At 42.6% G+C, this 15,239-nt stretch overlaps 1 protein-coding gene across 10 annotated transcripts in view; it reads right to left on the bottom strand.

Annotated features, from left to right (window-relative positions):
* The window catches only part of RESF1 (retroelement silencing factor 1), a 40,719-nt gene extending 25,812 nt beyond the window's left edge, over nucleotides 1-14,907 (bottom strand). For 2 of the 10 annotated variants that reach the window (XM_038154154.1, XM_038154149.1), the window contains exons 1-2: nucleotides 12,713-13,137; nucleotides 3,947-4,124 (exon numbers count right to left, since the gene is read on the bottom strand). The gene's annotated coding sequence lies outside the window, so the exon portion shown is untranslated. The other 8 variants (XM_038154150.1, XM_038154151.1, XM_038154148.1 and 5 more) reach the window with 7 other exon arrangements.
* Between the last annotated feature and the right edge of the window lie 332 nt (nucleotides 14,908-15,239).

The following is a 15,239-nucleotide window of genomic DNA, read 5'->3' on the forward strand; positions in this document are numbered from 1 at the left end:
TCATAGACCAGACCTTCCATGATGCTCCAGGGAAGCATCATAGTACAATCTCCTGGTACTTCTGAATCAAACTTCCCCTACTTTAGGACACCGAGAAGCACCTTCCTTACCTCCAGTGACCCATGCTGTTAACACCCTGTGATCCTGCAAGCCCCAAAATTATTCATGTCTCTCTTCAGAGAACTGAAAAAACAGTGAGTATTCACTTGCACCCACTAACCCTTTTAACAGCCCCAGGCAGTCAGCTCACAAGTCCAGTGGGTCCTGGCATCTGACCAGGGCTACTGGAGCAGGACACTCTGCCTCCGTGGGGTAAAGCAGCTCAAACAATACCCTGATTGTAAGAGTTGTCAGTGATGGATGGAGAAGGGGGATCATGCTGCACTGGGTGTAGAACAATGCTGAGACTAGCCTGATTCAATAATCCCAAAGTTGAACTTTCTGAGGATGTGAGGAACAATGTTTCCTGGCAGAAATTGGCGTGGGTGAGAGTGTAAGAAAGTTCCTGATAAAGCAACCAAGAAGTGACAGTATTGATAATTTCCCTGACACTGCTGAGCTAAAGGCTACTGAGCTGGAACAGTTGGCCCAGAAACATCTGACTGACAGTGGATCACTATAAAAACCCAGTCCCAATTTTTAACAGCAGAGATTTGTTACGATTACACAACTAAAGGCCTGGCACTGAGTGCTCCAATAGTCTACTTGCATTCAAAAGAATGCAGGTCCACAAGTACTATGATTTACTAAATGCAACAGACACGGCTCTTTTGGAGTGCCAGCAGTAACTGCATAAACTGCAGAGAAGCTAAATATAGCCCTGACAATACAATGGAAATCACAAGCTCAGTTTCTCACAGCCGAGGACACAAGTCTTACCAAAAGGTGCCCCTCCTGCAGAGGGCGAGGAAAATGTGTCCCTACAATTTTCGTGTCAAATTCTCATCTCCCAGCAAAACACAAAAATCAGGGTCCTTTTATACATTATTAGCCATTATTGTGCAAAGTGCTGTGGGTGGTCAAATTTTCTGTTCTTAATGGTTGTGTCGTATGCAGTATTTCTTGGTAGGAGGTATACCTGGTAGCAGTTGTACAAAACATTTCCTGGTATTGAGACTGCACTGCTCCTTTCCCACTTTACATTCCTACCCGATGCCATGGCAACAAAAACCTCCATCAGGTTTCCATGTCTGCTCTGATCACTATCGCTCTGATGTGTGGGCCCCATCACACATTGAGCTTTGTAATTTTCTTCACTGTTTTACGCTTCCCACACTCTTAACATACCCCCTTCTAGAAGTGTGTGTGGAGATTCCTCCTTTCAGTGGGGACACCTCCAAGGTTATTTCCCAAGGCTGAGTTAAAGAGCTATGCCCACAGACATTAGTATGAGTAAGCAACATCAATCGCTACTTGATTATTTTGCCAGCTTTATTGTCACTGTAATTATAGTTAACTATCTATACTGTGGACTAATTAATTCTGATTAACGTCCTTTAGTCTAACTACCATCATTAGTACCATATAAATAATTTTTTTTTCATATTGGTTTGCTTTCCTTTATCCTGTGGGATGAAGTTGTATAAAGACTCAACTACATCTGTGGAATTTTTTAGACATAAACCTTTGAGTAAGTCTGGAGCTAGGACTGGATCCAGCCACACCCAGACTCCTCTGAGGAGTTCAGAAAGCAACGGTATCCTTTCTGCACCCTGTGACTCAACAGGAGGGTACATGTGATAAACCTTGGGTGAAGCTTCCATTCTGCTTGTGACAACTACCTAGGCATAAATTTTGTCCCCTCCTCTGCCTCATACTGCAGTCACAAAAGCTGCCAAAACCATCAATGCCATTTATCTTTCCTCTTATCTATGCACAGTCAGTTTGGACATTAAAGACATTACTCCATTGTCCCACCCACCACGCCTACTGAGCTCACTTTGCTCGTGCTTGGAATGGCATTAATTATACCTTTACTCATTTACCTGCAGGCTATGGCTACAGTCCTCCCATTGAGGCTGAGGTAGCTCGAGCAGTATTAGCTGAAATTTCTCCCACTCCTGGTGTCTCTCATCACCATTATCTTGCTGAGTTTCCTACCACATATAGATGGGAATCTTACACAATAAATTATTTCAAATTTCAGCCTTTAAAGAACTTCAGGAACTTTTTATCTTCCTGGTAAATGCCAGGGTCCTGCCCAGAATGTGAAGTGTTGGGGTAATTTTTAAAGGAATCTTTTTGCATGCCAGTACCAAAGGCATTTCTGAAATGTGTTGCAGTCTTTTTTCTTTACCCAATCTACTCCCTCCTCCAAATGCAAGTATCAAGTTTTCTAGGTTCTAAATTTTTGTCATGAAAGGCCCAGGTTTTAGTCAGCTGGGCTACTCTCTCTATTCCTTGCTGTGCACACATTGTGGCTCATATTCCAGTCCCAGGTGCAAACACTTCCAACCCTTCTCCTAAAAATATTCAGTATCAGTATCTGTTTGTGCAATGGTATATATTAAGCATCAATTATAATTATTAAGCTATGCAACTCATCAAATAACTGTACCCTCACAAGTTATGTGCAATGCAACACATACTGATGACAGAGGCAAGAGGTAACTGTACTACCACTCTTAGAGTCAATAAAGTGGATTAACTGTAGTCATAGGAATGAGCTCAACTCTTTGACCAAATTATTGACAGTTTGGCTCAAGCTCAGAAGGAAGTAAAGGCCTGGGCCATGACCAGGTCAAGGACTTTGCTAGTTCCAACCTATTCTTTGAAAATCCACATAGGAACAGGGAGACACAAAGAGCTTTGATGCATAGGAGTTGGGAACACCAGCCAAGTGAATAGGATATCAATAGCAGGTAGTTCTTCCAGAACTAATTAGTAAGGAACAAATGAAGTTGTGGGTGCAAGGAATTTCATGGAAATTCCATGGCATTTAATTTGACTGCAAGCCAACCACTTTATTCCACAAAAGCCCAGGTGAGCTTTTTTTTGATCTCTCCCAGCTGCAGGGTTGTAACCTCTCCTTGAGCTAGGTCACCTCTAAGTTGCTCCTCGAGGAGAAACTTAGGTCTCAGGTGATTGATATTGTGCATAACTTTGTATCATAGAGCATTAAGGTAATGTATTAATACTTTTGAATTATTATTGGTACTGTATCTGTAGAGTAAGATTAAACTTCACCAGGGCCTCACTTATACATCTTATACACTTCTCAAGCCTCACTTATACATCATTTTACTTCGATAAAACCACTTTTCCAGCTATCTGTGCCAGTGGTTCTTTAAGTGGTCTAAATCTCCTCTGCAACAAGTGTAACTGAGGCACTCACAATAGCTCTAAAATATTCTTATTCATTGCTAAAAGCTCCCTTTAATAGAGTCAAAACCCTATAAAAAATGCATTTCAGTGCCAGCCACTGTGATCACAGCTATTTCGTACCTCTGCAGAACTAGTTCAGCAAACAGAAGATTCTAAGAACTGAAAGGACAAAGGTTCAACTGCAGGCCAGCAAAATTTTACTCTCCTATTTCTGCTTCTGGACTTGTAGTGGCCTGTCTCATTTAACCTAAAGTATTTAAATCTAATTCAGCACATCTGATTTATGGTGTTATAGAAAAACAGCCTAAATCAACTAAACACACACAAAGAAAGGAGTACATAAACATCCATAATTCTCATTTTCCTCTCTTTATAACTGTATTTTAGATACATTTTAGATGTGACATTTTAGATGTCACAACAGCACTAGCACACAGGAGATTTCCTGCCCCAAAATTCTTTGCAATTACATAGGAGATAATTTGTTGGAAATTGCCTTAATCTCAGATTGCCAATCAGTCTCAGAATGTTTACAGTTAACTTAAGCACAGGTAGACCAGTAGTCACTTCTCTTTGCAAATTCCCATTCCACCACTTCCAACAGTGTATTTCCCCCTTTTACCTATCGACTTCTGCCAGATCCTGATGGGATTCATCCAACGGTCTTTAAAGAGCTGCTGATGTCATCACAAAGTCTCTCTTGATGGTTTTTGAGTGATCTTGGGAGTCTGGAGAAGTCCCAGCTGACTGGAAGCTGACGAATGTTGTCCCAGTTTTCAAGAAGTGCAAGAAGGAGGACCCTGGAAAGTAGAGGCCTGTCAGTATCACTTCAGTGTCTGGTAAAATCATGGAAAACATTTTTCTGAAAGGTACTGAAAAACACTGAGGACAACCATCATCAGTCACAGTCAGCATGGCTCCATGAGGGGAACGTCAGCTTGTCACACCTGACTTCCTTCTACAACAGGGTAACCCACCTAGCTGATCTAGGAAAGCCAGTACATGAATCTTTCTTTTTGGACTTCAGTGAAATGTTTATAGGATGGTTATGTTTTACTCCTGTAGCCTTCATGTTGCATCAGGCTGTCGTTCCCAGCCTTCCTTTTTGTTTTTAGCATTGTCTCCTCCCAACACCAGGACTCTTAATGAGATTTTATTCAGTGTTATCCAATCCTGAATAAACAGTATTTCTCAGTTTGTTAGTGGGGTTTTTGTTTGGAGATGAAGTGAGCACACTTCATTCCCACAGTCTTTAGAAGTGCTTTTAAAGGTGCTCAAGCAAAGCTTTCTCTTTGGCATGCCTTTTGGCTCTACTGGCAACAGTGGCAACTCCAGAAGCTGCATTTCCTAATCAAAAACTGTTTCAGAGTGAATTTTGCAACACCTGTCTGCAGCCACACTGTTGAGCCCACAGAAGCAGAGCAGCCCAGCTCCCTGTGTGTGGCAGGACATCCCTCTCTACCACAGACAGCTGGTGCACATGAAGAGATAACCCAGGCAAGGCCAAAGGCCTAGCAGAGGGTCATCACTGGTGCCAGAAGGGCTGAGACCCCCAACTAGGAATCAACATCTTGGTCTGGAGAGAGGATGTGGGAAGAGATTAAGAAAAGTAAATGTCATTGACCAAAGACACTGCTCTTTACAACTATAAAAGCCACACAAATTATTACAGAGATGGAAACCTCTCACACACTCCCTGGAAATGTGTAGAGTGGCTTCTCCTCTGAAGCTTGGATGCATCTTTGTAGATACTTTTCTGGAGATTGAGAGGAAAGATATGATGTAAGATTCAACGTATTTTACCATCCAATCCATCAGCAGTTGGATGGTAAAATACATTGAATCCTAATCTATATTATTTCTTCACCAGCTGTAATATAGGTACCTCAATCACACGGTATTGTCTGTCTACTAGACACTATAAACAAAGTGTCTCTTTGTTTAACCTGTGTGGTAACAAGTCAGGTTTAAGTCTGCTTTCCTTGGTCTATTCAATACATCTTTCATTTTGTAATAGACCTAACTGGTCATTTTTAATAACTTGCAAAACTAGAGTGAGTTTTGGGGTGTTGGCCAGCTCAATTAAGTTACTGTCTACTGTCAAGGGCCTGGTTTAAACTCCCCACTCCACTGGTAACAGCATGGTGACCCCAGCCCACCAGCAGTGCCTGGCTGAGGCCAGAAGGCTCCGAGTCACACCAGCCCAGAGGCTTTGTCTTGCTGTCTTCTGCAGAGGGGAAGGCAAAGTCCCTCCACAAGCTCTAGCCCTTGACCGAGTACCAGCCACCAGAGAGATAAAGGCAGAGGAGGCGGATGCTGCCATGTTCCCTTTGTCTCCCCCATGGCAGGCACCACCTTGGGGAAGCTGTCACTCTGCCATTTTGAATTTCTCTTTGTTCCCTGGGAGATTTCAGCAACTTCCTAAAAAACTATTGCTCTTACTGATATCTTTTGCCTGTTGCTGTTTTGGGGTTCTTTTAGTAAACTGTTATTTTTCCACTTATAACTCCTCTACTTGTTTCTCCTTATTGGTGAAAAGAGGTTGGTTAAAACTAAGGGGAATTAACTCATTTTAGAGTGTTCCTCTAAATTGTCTTAAACCAAGGTTGGTCAACTATGTTATAAATGTGTCAAAATTCATAGGTAAATAAAGTGATGTGCTGAATGTAATATAGTTATAAATATAAACATAGTGAAATAAGCTAAGGTTAGTTATGAGAAGATTGGAGGGTTTTTTTACTATCACAGGAGGCTTGCCCAGGCAAGTTCCCAAAAGCTAAGGAAAGTGGCTTTCAGGGGTTGGGAAACCTGTTGTCATACACATACCACACATAGTCTTGCTACATTTACAAGTGAAGAAGGGGAAGCAGCACAGGATTTCAGAAATTTTAACTAAGTAAAGAGTCAGCCATTAGTGGCACACCTGGCTACAGATAGCCAGGGGAGATGACATATCCACATATCCGATGGTAATCCGTTCAAGCCTATAGTCCGTTTCTGGGAAATCCCTTAACATGCAAAGGACTACCAGTAAGGGACTGTTTAACTTGTGTATCTTCCCAGACACGGGTTTTGTGTATTGTAAGCGTGGCTCTCAAGCTCTGTCTAGCAGGAGGCAAGAAGCCTATGAATTATTCCTGAGTCATCGAGAACTGGACCATCTTCCATCTGATAGCTTTATCCTGAGACCGGAGAAGCTTTGGGACTTACTTGATTAAGAAAAGGACAAAGGACATCCTGGCCTGCAGCGAGAAAAAGAGTATAAGAACTGGACTTGGACACGGCTATGGTGTGCCACTACCACTCTGATGTGGCAGGGGCTCAGAGCTGTGTGTGTGTCACCCAGAGCCTAGTCCCGGGCTAGACTCTGTATGATCGATTCGTGGCTGACCCAGATTTTGTCATTCAAAGGCGAAATAAATTTTATACTTTTTTATTTTATCATAATTTGGCTCTCACAAATAATTGATTCGATTTCATTGGCAATTACATTTATAACAACTAGGACTTGCCTTTCACAAGCTCATGCTGGCTGGGCCTGATTCCCTGGCTGTCCTATAGGTGCCATGTGATGTCATTCAAGGTGATCTGCTCCATGACCTTCCTCAGTACAAAAGGCTATAACTGATATTATAGTGTCCTATTTATTAAATTGGTATTTTCAAAATTAGCTTAACAATTGACAAGAAGAGATTGGCTTTGGTCAGCCACACTCATGACCATGGGCAAATCTCTTTCACTCAGCCCCAAGGAGTTACCACACAAATCATCCCCACTTAAAGGAAGAATCTCCACACACTCTCCTAAAAGGAATGTGCTAGAAATCCCTACCATAAAAAAGAGAACTTAGGCTTTTATACAATAGTGTGATTGACTGTCATGACCTACATTGCTAGGCCAGCTCAGCAGATCATATTTCATTTAAAATACCAGATTAGTACTACCACTCATTGGTTCCTTTTATCAGGAAACATCTGTCTCCCACATCCATGCCAGTGCCAGTTCCCATCAGGAAACACCAGTTTCTTAACATCCTCATATTGTTTAATTTTGAGGTGTTTCAGTCAGGCTGATATCAGCATTCTTCAACATCAAAAACACCATGGCCACCCTCCCTCCATCACTGATGATTTTTGCAAGTACGGTGAAGTTTAAGCTGTTTCAGCCCCACTTAATGCTCACAAATTTTCATTTTAGTATTTATGTCAAAAAGTTTTGAAATTCCATTTCAATAAGGATGTTTGATGCAGGACTACAGCTGCAGGTTTCTACTTATTACACTTCATGGTAACAACAATGAAACGTACTAAATGTACTAAGGCCTGAACAACAGACCTTGGGCCAAAGTTGACCTCTAGATGAACCTTCCAACCAAATGTTGTATGTATCTGCTCACTGGCAAAACATGGTTTCAGTATTTAGAACCCAGGCATGGCCAAATCTAGCCTTGTTTGGGAGTACAGGATCAAAGACAACTCCCTTGGTTCGTCCTTGAGCCCTGGCCAGGCTTTGGAAGAAACCCAGAAGGAGAAAGAAAAAAACAGATGTTCCTGCACTAGAAACTATGGTAGCTTGTTTATTTAGCAGAATAAAAATGGGACTCTCACAGCTAAGTCGGAAGCCTCATTTCCTGTGGGTGGAAACACCTGCAGGATTTCCCAGTTACCAGGAGTGGTTCTCCAGTCCTTTGCTGTGACAGTAGCTTCTGCTAGCTGATGCTTATTCAATCTTATCTTTTTGTAATTCTTTGCAGTTTCGTATATTAAATTACACTTATTCCTTAGGTTGGTGTCTGTGTCTTTTCTGACCCTGCCCAAGGCAAAACAAATTTAGAAAAACAACTAAACTAGCATCAATTGCTGAATGTGCCTTAAATCTTAGTGGGAACTCAAGAATTCTGCAGTTGAGAAATTACAATTTTGTAATTGCATTTTAGGACTTTTTCAGGAGATAGTACAAAAATCAAAAATCAAGGAAAGGGCATGCCATGGCATCTGGCCATGGTCCCAATCCACTGTCCTAAAGCTACTAATTGCACCCAGCAACACTGTCATAAGTGTCATGGGAACTGTGGTCATAGTCAACAGGTCAAGAATAAAGAAGTCATTCTTCTCACCACAAATGAGCTAATGGAGATAAACACCATTCCTCATATCAACAGCCAGAAGCACTAGATACAGAAAAATTCAAATTTGTCATAAGCAGCATCTAAACTGAGCTCCAAGAGGTTATTTTGCAAGGTAAAAGGGACTCTTCTTCAAGCACTATGGACACATTAGGCGTTTGGAGGAACCATGCTTCACAAGGAATTTTAACATTCTAGTTCTCCATGGTACCAAGCAACACACCAACTCCAGCAAAAGTGATGCCATTGTTCAGAACAAAATTAAATCTGCAAGATTGCATTTGATTGCTTCATTGTATCGACCAAGCATTTACTGCTTTTGAATAATAGCTCTAACCCTGAGAAAGCAATTTTCAACAGAAAAGATTTGTGGGGAAAAGGGAATAACAGGGACTGGATTCATCAGACAAATTGACATCACCAAATATTCCATTTGGAATCCTACAGATGAAAGCTTTTCTAATGGTAGCATCAGATTCCTTTATACAGGAATATCCTTGCCTCTGCAGAAAAGTTCATGTATATAACTGAAACACATAGCTGTAAGTGTTATCTACAGCTCATGCTTTTCTAGTTGTGAATGTTACTATGATGGAAGAAGGTCAGCTTAAGATGAAGCAGAGTCCTAAGCTGCCTTTTCTTGGATGGAACAACATTTTTATAAAATACCTACAGCCCTACACTTAAACTGCAAATTTCTATTTACCATCACTGGTCTGCCAGTGGATATGGTCAGCACAAAAGACACAAACACCAACTTTAAGAAATAAGTGTAATTTACTATAGTTTAAAACAGCTAAGAATTACAAAAAGATAACCTAAGCAATGCAAGTAATTACTACTACAGAAGATTGCCTATAGTAATTAAGAAAGGTACATCACCTAATATTTTATTATCACCCAGATCTGCACTTCAGCTGGGGAGCTCCAACCACAAAGATGGACTGGCTGCAGAGCCACTCCTGGTAACTGGGAAATTCTTCAGGCACATCCACCTGCAGGTGAGGTCTCCGTCTTCGCTGTCAGAGGGTCCAGCTTTTATGCTGGTGAATAAATAAGCTTCCATGCCTCCTTGTGCAGGAACATCTGGTTTCATTCTCCTCCTGGGTTCCACCCAAAGCCTGGCCAGGGCTCAAGGGAGAATCAAGGGATTTGGCTTTGACCATGTACCTCCAAAAAAGGCAGGTATCTGATTTCATGGCCCTGACTGGCCTCTAAGCACAGGAAGAAATACATTGTTATCACACTCCATGTTTCACTAATGATCATGCATCTTTCAGTAATAAATGGATACAAATATTATACAGTGTTTGGTTGGAAGGTTCATTGACAGTCAACTTCAGCTCAGGGCCTATTGTTCAGGCCTCAGTACTTCACAGAAACAAGTGAAATGCTGAGAAACCATGAACATGCTTCAGCCTCTGAGGAATTTCCAAATTCCTTTTAAGTTTCAATGCACATTTAAAGAACTGTCTTACATCCCCAGCAGTTGTAGACATCCCCTTCTAGAAGTATTGTTTCCTAATCATCCCATGCCTAATGACCACTCATTGGAGACAAGCTTGCAATCTATGTACAGGGTACTGACTGAAGCGCAAATTAAGAAGTTAATTGAATTTCAGTCATCGAAATCTTTCACAAGCACATACTAGAAGAGCTCTTTAGCATATTTGCATTATATGGAGACCATTTCTATCCAGCATGAAGGCACAGCGCTATCTTCAAGGTCACAGGAGTGTTTTTAAAAAGGAGTGTTTTTAAAAAGGAGTGTCTTTAAAAATCTTCTACTTGGTGAAGCTTCCTGCCTGCTATAAGTTGTAATATCAATCCTTCCAGTAAATTAGCTTCCTTGAAATTCCTCCAAGTATAAATTTGTACAGCATTTTTGCTCTACATTTCCACTGCCCTATGCAGTTTTTAAACTCCTGAGAACTTGAATTGTTTGTGTTGATCAGAAAAACAAATAATAGTCAGAAACATGATAGTAGTGTCTAGCAATCAAACATATGAAAATATAAAAATCCATTCCCTGTCAGCAATGGGAAATTACTACAGTTCTTTGAAAAACTGCATGTAACAGTATTGAATATGGCTTAGAAATGCTTTGAGTAACGAAGACAGGTTGGTAAGTTTGTATTTTCCTTAAGCCTATTTTCTTCTCCATTTCTACCTCTTCAGTGGCATCCCCAATTTCACTTTAAAAAGAAAAAAAAAAAAGATGACTACAGGAATCTTGTGTGTCTCTTCAGACAGACGTGAAGCTCTCACTGGAGGAACAGGAGCTCCTCACTGCTCTTGGCTCCTAGAAGGGACAACAGTCAACAAGCTTCAAGCGCTGCTTTTATCAAAGGAGCAATGACCCATACCAACAATACCACCAGGGTCTCCAATGTCCTGATTACCAGTGATATATCAAAAGATCCCCTGGCAGATTTTGAATTCCAATTTCCTGTGTAGCACCAGTCTCCTTTCATCTGTGCACTTTAACAGTTTAAAAAGGCAAAGATTAGTGTTACCTAAAGCTAAAAACCATAATGGGTGTTTTCACCATTTTTCCTTGCTTTTCTTTTTTTTTTCCTTTTAAGTCACCAGCAGGCGCTAAGGTTTCTCACAAGCTCTCATAGCTATGCTTAGCAAAGCAGGAGCTCCTCTAGGAATCAAGAGAATTGAACTGCACCTTCTTAGCTTTCTGCCCCCTCTTTTACTCCTTTTGCTGTGTCTTCATCCATGGCTTTTAATTTATGGGGTGGGGACAACTGTTAATCTTCTACACCAAGAAGAAAGGCTCAACATCAAACTAACAGGTTAATTATTACAAGACCAAAAATGCTATGACAGTCTCACATCCCCAGTGCACTGATATGTTGTTCTTGGTTGCAGCAAATGAAACCGAACAAAGAAGGGCAAATAAAACAGTTGGCAAAGGCTGGTTTGTGTAAATTCTAGAAACACATAAAAATATTCTCCTACCGAAACACCTTAGCCTGCAAAAAACAATCCAAGTCAGCAATTTGTTGGCTTCTAAAGAGTCTGTGTTTGAGGGACAGCCTCCTGCAAATCAGAGTATTTTACTGATTTACAACTATTTTTTGGAAGATTAGTAGGAAGGGGGAAGAGTGAAAAAGCATCTGTGTTTTAAATAGAAATCAGAACAATAAAAATAAAACTTCTAAAAATTCTAGGAGACCAATGAACTGGGGAAAGTTTTAGCTTTTATTTAGAAGGAAACCAAAACACCCCATAACAGACTTGACATAAAGCATGCTGTAATGTTTTTTGTCTTCTGTCAAGACATCAGACAATATATTATTTCCTGGGGAAAAAATACTGTTTAAGCTTAAACGACAAAGGGATCTAGATCCTTGAACTGTGCCTCCCAACTCATTGCAGTGAGCCACAAAAACACACTGAACTAATGGGTCCTGGTAAACATCTTGGGAACCACAGCAGTAAATTTTCCAAGACCTTGCACCTTCAGACCCAGGGGAACTTTTATGCTGGCACAGGCATCAAGAGTAAAGGATTAAATTTTGTGGACAGTAATATAAAAGCAGTCATTCTCACAAGTCTGTTTTCTCTGCCAGGAATATCTGTTTGAATGTTTTGGGACATCAGTTGGCCAGTTCAAGGGAACAGAGTGATAAGAGCCCAGTTAGGAGTTTTTGATGTTTGTAACAAGTTTTACTCCCATCATTCTCAGATGAATATTTTCTCAGGAGAAAATATTTACCAGGAGTCATGACGAGCTGGGTTTGTTTTATTCTATTTTTAAGTCCTCCCAGGAGGCTAGTTAAGAGCAGGGAAATGCCCAAAGTTACCACGGAGCTCCTAGAAAGAGTTGAGTCAGCCTCTAACAACTTCTAGGAAAACAACTGCCAGCATTCCTATGGGCTTCTGAAACACATCCAGTGCTCCAGCAGAAAATCTACTCATGTTCTACCTGATGCCTCCGGTTTTCATCGATTCCACGGACAAACAAAGCACATCTTCCAAAGCACAGGAAGAAAGTTGCTACACATTGATGGGGTACTTGCACATTTTTCTCACATTTCCAGCTGCCTCTGCAGATGGAATAAATAAGTTAATTCTATCAGCTACACTAACCAGACAACCCAAAGCAGAAACAGCGTGCCTATACCTCTTTAAATACGTTCTGGTTTGTTTTGTTTTTTTTCTTTAATAGTATAAACAGTCGTATCAGCTATACCATAACACACGACTGCAGGTGTCCCTCTTACACAAAGCAGAACACCGGCTCCTTACCGCACATCTTGTGATGTCTATCTGAGAGGCTGAAGCACAAAAATCACTAGCGCTGGACTTCCATCGCAGAATTTAAACACAGGACACTCGAAACAGCCAGTCTTCAACCCTGACAGCGATTATTTTCGCTTGACAGTTTCGTTTCGGGGGAGCGGGAGGGGAGGCGGATTTCCTCGTTTGTTGTTGTTTTGGGTGTTTCTAGTATCTTTAAACCGCATCTCCCTGCATTGTCATACCCGACGGAGAAACACAGCAAGCGAACCTCTGCGTCCTTAAGGTGATCGGGGCGGGGGATGCCTTCCGGAGCCTGCGCATCGCATTGTCCTTGTTCAGGCACTCGCAGGACTCTCTCGCTAATTGCTGGTAATTGGTTCTGCGAGGCGAGCGGCGGACGAGCGGCCGGGCCCCCCGCGCCGCCGCCCCTCAGCGCCCGCGGCCTCCGCTGCGGCTGCTGCGGCGCCGCGGCCTCCCCGCTCCCCGGCCCGGCCCTCTCCGCCCCGAGCCCGCCCCGAGCCCTCCGCAGGGGCCGGCAGCTCCCGGGGAGCGGCTCCTGGCAGCCGCCGGGGGCCGGCCCCCGGGCAAGAGGGGAAGGGAAGGGAAGGGCACGGCGCCCGCCGCCCGCCGCCCCGCTCCCTCCCTCCCTTCCTTCTCGCCGCCGCCGCGCACGTCCTCACCGAGCCCAGCCAGCGACTGGTGCGGAGCCCCGACGGGAGGGAAGGAGAGCCCGGCTCCGGGCAGCGCGGCGGGGCGGCGCGTCCTGCCCGCCCGGCCGAGGCGAGCGCCGTGCCCGTGGGCTCACCCGCGGCCAGCGGCGATAGATTGAGCCTCCTGGTCCTCAGATCCCTCCAGGCTAAGCCCCTCCTCCCTGCCCCTTTCCCTGCCTCCCTTCCTGCCTTCTCCGCTCTCCAGAGAACTCCCACAGCTCCCTGCTTCAAGCGCGTCACATTTTTTTTAAGAAAAATAGAATGGTTCTTTCACATTCCCCCCACGGACTGAGGACCAATTGAGACTTCAGTTAGAAGAAATGTTATAAATATTCTGATAAAAGAATCGATTTAATTATATGAAAGAGGTGGTTATGATTACAAGTAGAAAATTGTGAGGTATAAGGTATAGGAATGTCGGGAGTGCTGTGTTTAAAATATGCAGCAGAAACCTCGCCAAGAAGCTAATGAATTTCTTATGTTTTGTTCAAGAAGCTCTGGAGACCATCATGCAGAGCAGTTATGCTGCGTGGAAACCCCCTACCCTTCCCACCTTGATTGGAATAGCAAGGATTCCAATCAATAGAGCTCAGTAGAGATGCCCCAGTTGTCTTAAAGTAGGAATATTGATGAAGTTATTTAACTGGCAAAATGAGTTATGGTTAAGGTTAAATTTAAGAGCAGGCATAAAATGTAAAAGAACTTATGTAACGGTGACCCAGGAGAAAAGCATATCAAATGGATGGATTTTGTTTACTAAGTAGAACATGCTAGGAGGAGTAATTCCCTCTTTTCCTGGCACCAAAATAAAGAAGCATCTGCTTATTCTCATTGCACGGAAAAGTCAGTGTCTGTAAAGGGGAAAGAGGAGTCCAGCAAATTCCAATACAGGGACAGAGTACACTGGACAATACCCCTCTGAAGTGTCTCTTGAGGTTTTGGAGGGCGCAGCCTCCTTTTATCCTAAACTCCTGACTGCTTGTTGCCATGTTGCTTTCCCCATTGGCTGAGGTACTAGGAAAGCATGGACTTCCTGAACCACCTACTACAAATTCCCTCTGGAACATGCATGGTCATTTTCCCCTCAAGTTCGGAAGTTCAGGCTTCCTGAGTTCCACAACAGACTTTGTGCGGACCCCTTTTTCCTGTTACTCTAAAGCCCAGAAAATCAAACTGTCTGGGTCCAAGTGTCTGGGTTCTGCAACTTGCTCAGCTTGAAGTTCATAAAGACATGAAGACCCATTTTCCCTAAAGGCCCCCACAGCCATTCTTCCAGAACCTGACTGGTTCTTTCAGTCATTCCTGGAGACAATAACACCCTATTTCTCCTATCATTAGTGAAGGCCCCCACCCATCGAGTTGTTTGTGAAGATATTAGCATATATTTTTCCTATCAACATAAAATTGATGTTGGATAAGTTTCTTTCATGCCATTTGCTCATACAACTGGAGACTAATAAAAATTTACTAGAGTCATCCCAGTGCATCCTGCACCATCATGAAGTAATGCCTGCTTCTTAAAACTACATTGGTGTTAGGGAGTTTCATTCCTGCATTTTGGTGACAGCTCGACAATGTTGAAGTCCGACATTCTGAGGATGTGAAGAACAATGGCACAGGTGAGGATGTGGGAGACAAATTTGCTTATAAAGCAGCCAGCAAGTGATACTACAGATAAGGTATCTAAAGTTGCTGGTCTGACACAGCTGGCCTATGACTGGCAGTCAATAACTTCATCCTATAAAAGCCTGGTCCTTCTTTTTATTTATTTATTTTTTAAGAAATTTTCTATGACAGTTTCGAAGTTTTAGAAAGCAGGCATT

This window comes from Motacilla alba, chromosome 1A (genome assembly GCF_015832195.1).
Source record: "Motacilla alba alba isolate MOTALB_02 chromosome 1A, Motacilla_alba_V1.0_pri, whole genome shotgun sequence".
Lineage (NCBI taxonomy): Eukaryota > Metazoa > Chordata > Aves > Passeriformes > Motacillidae > Motacilla > Motacilla alba.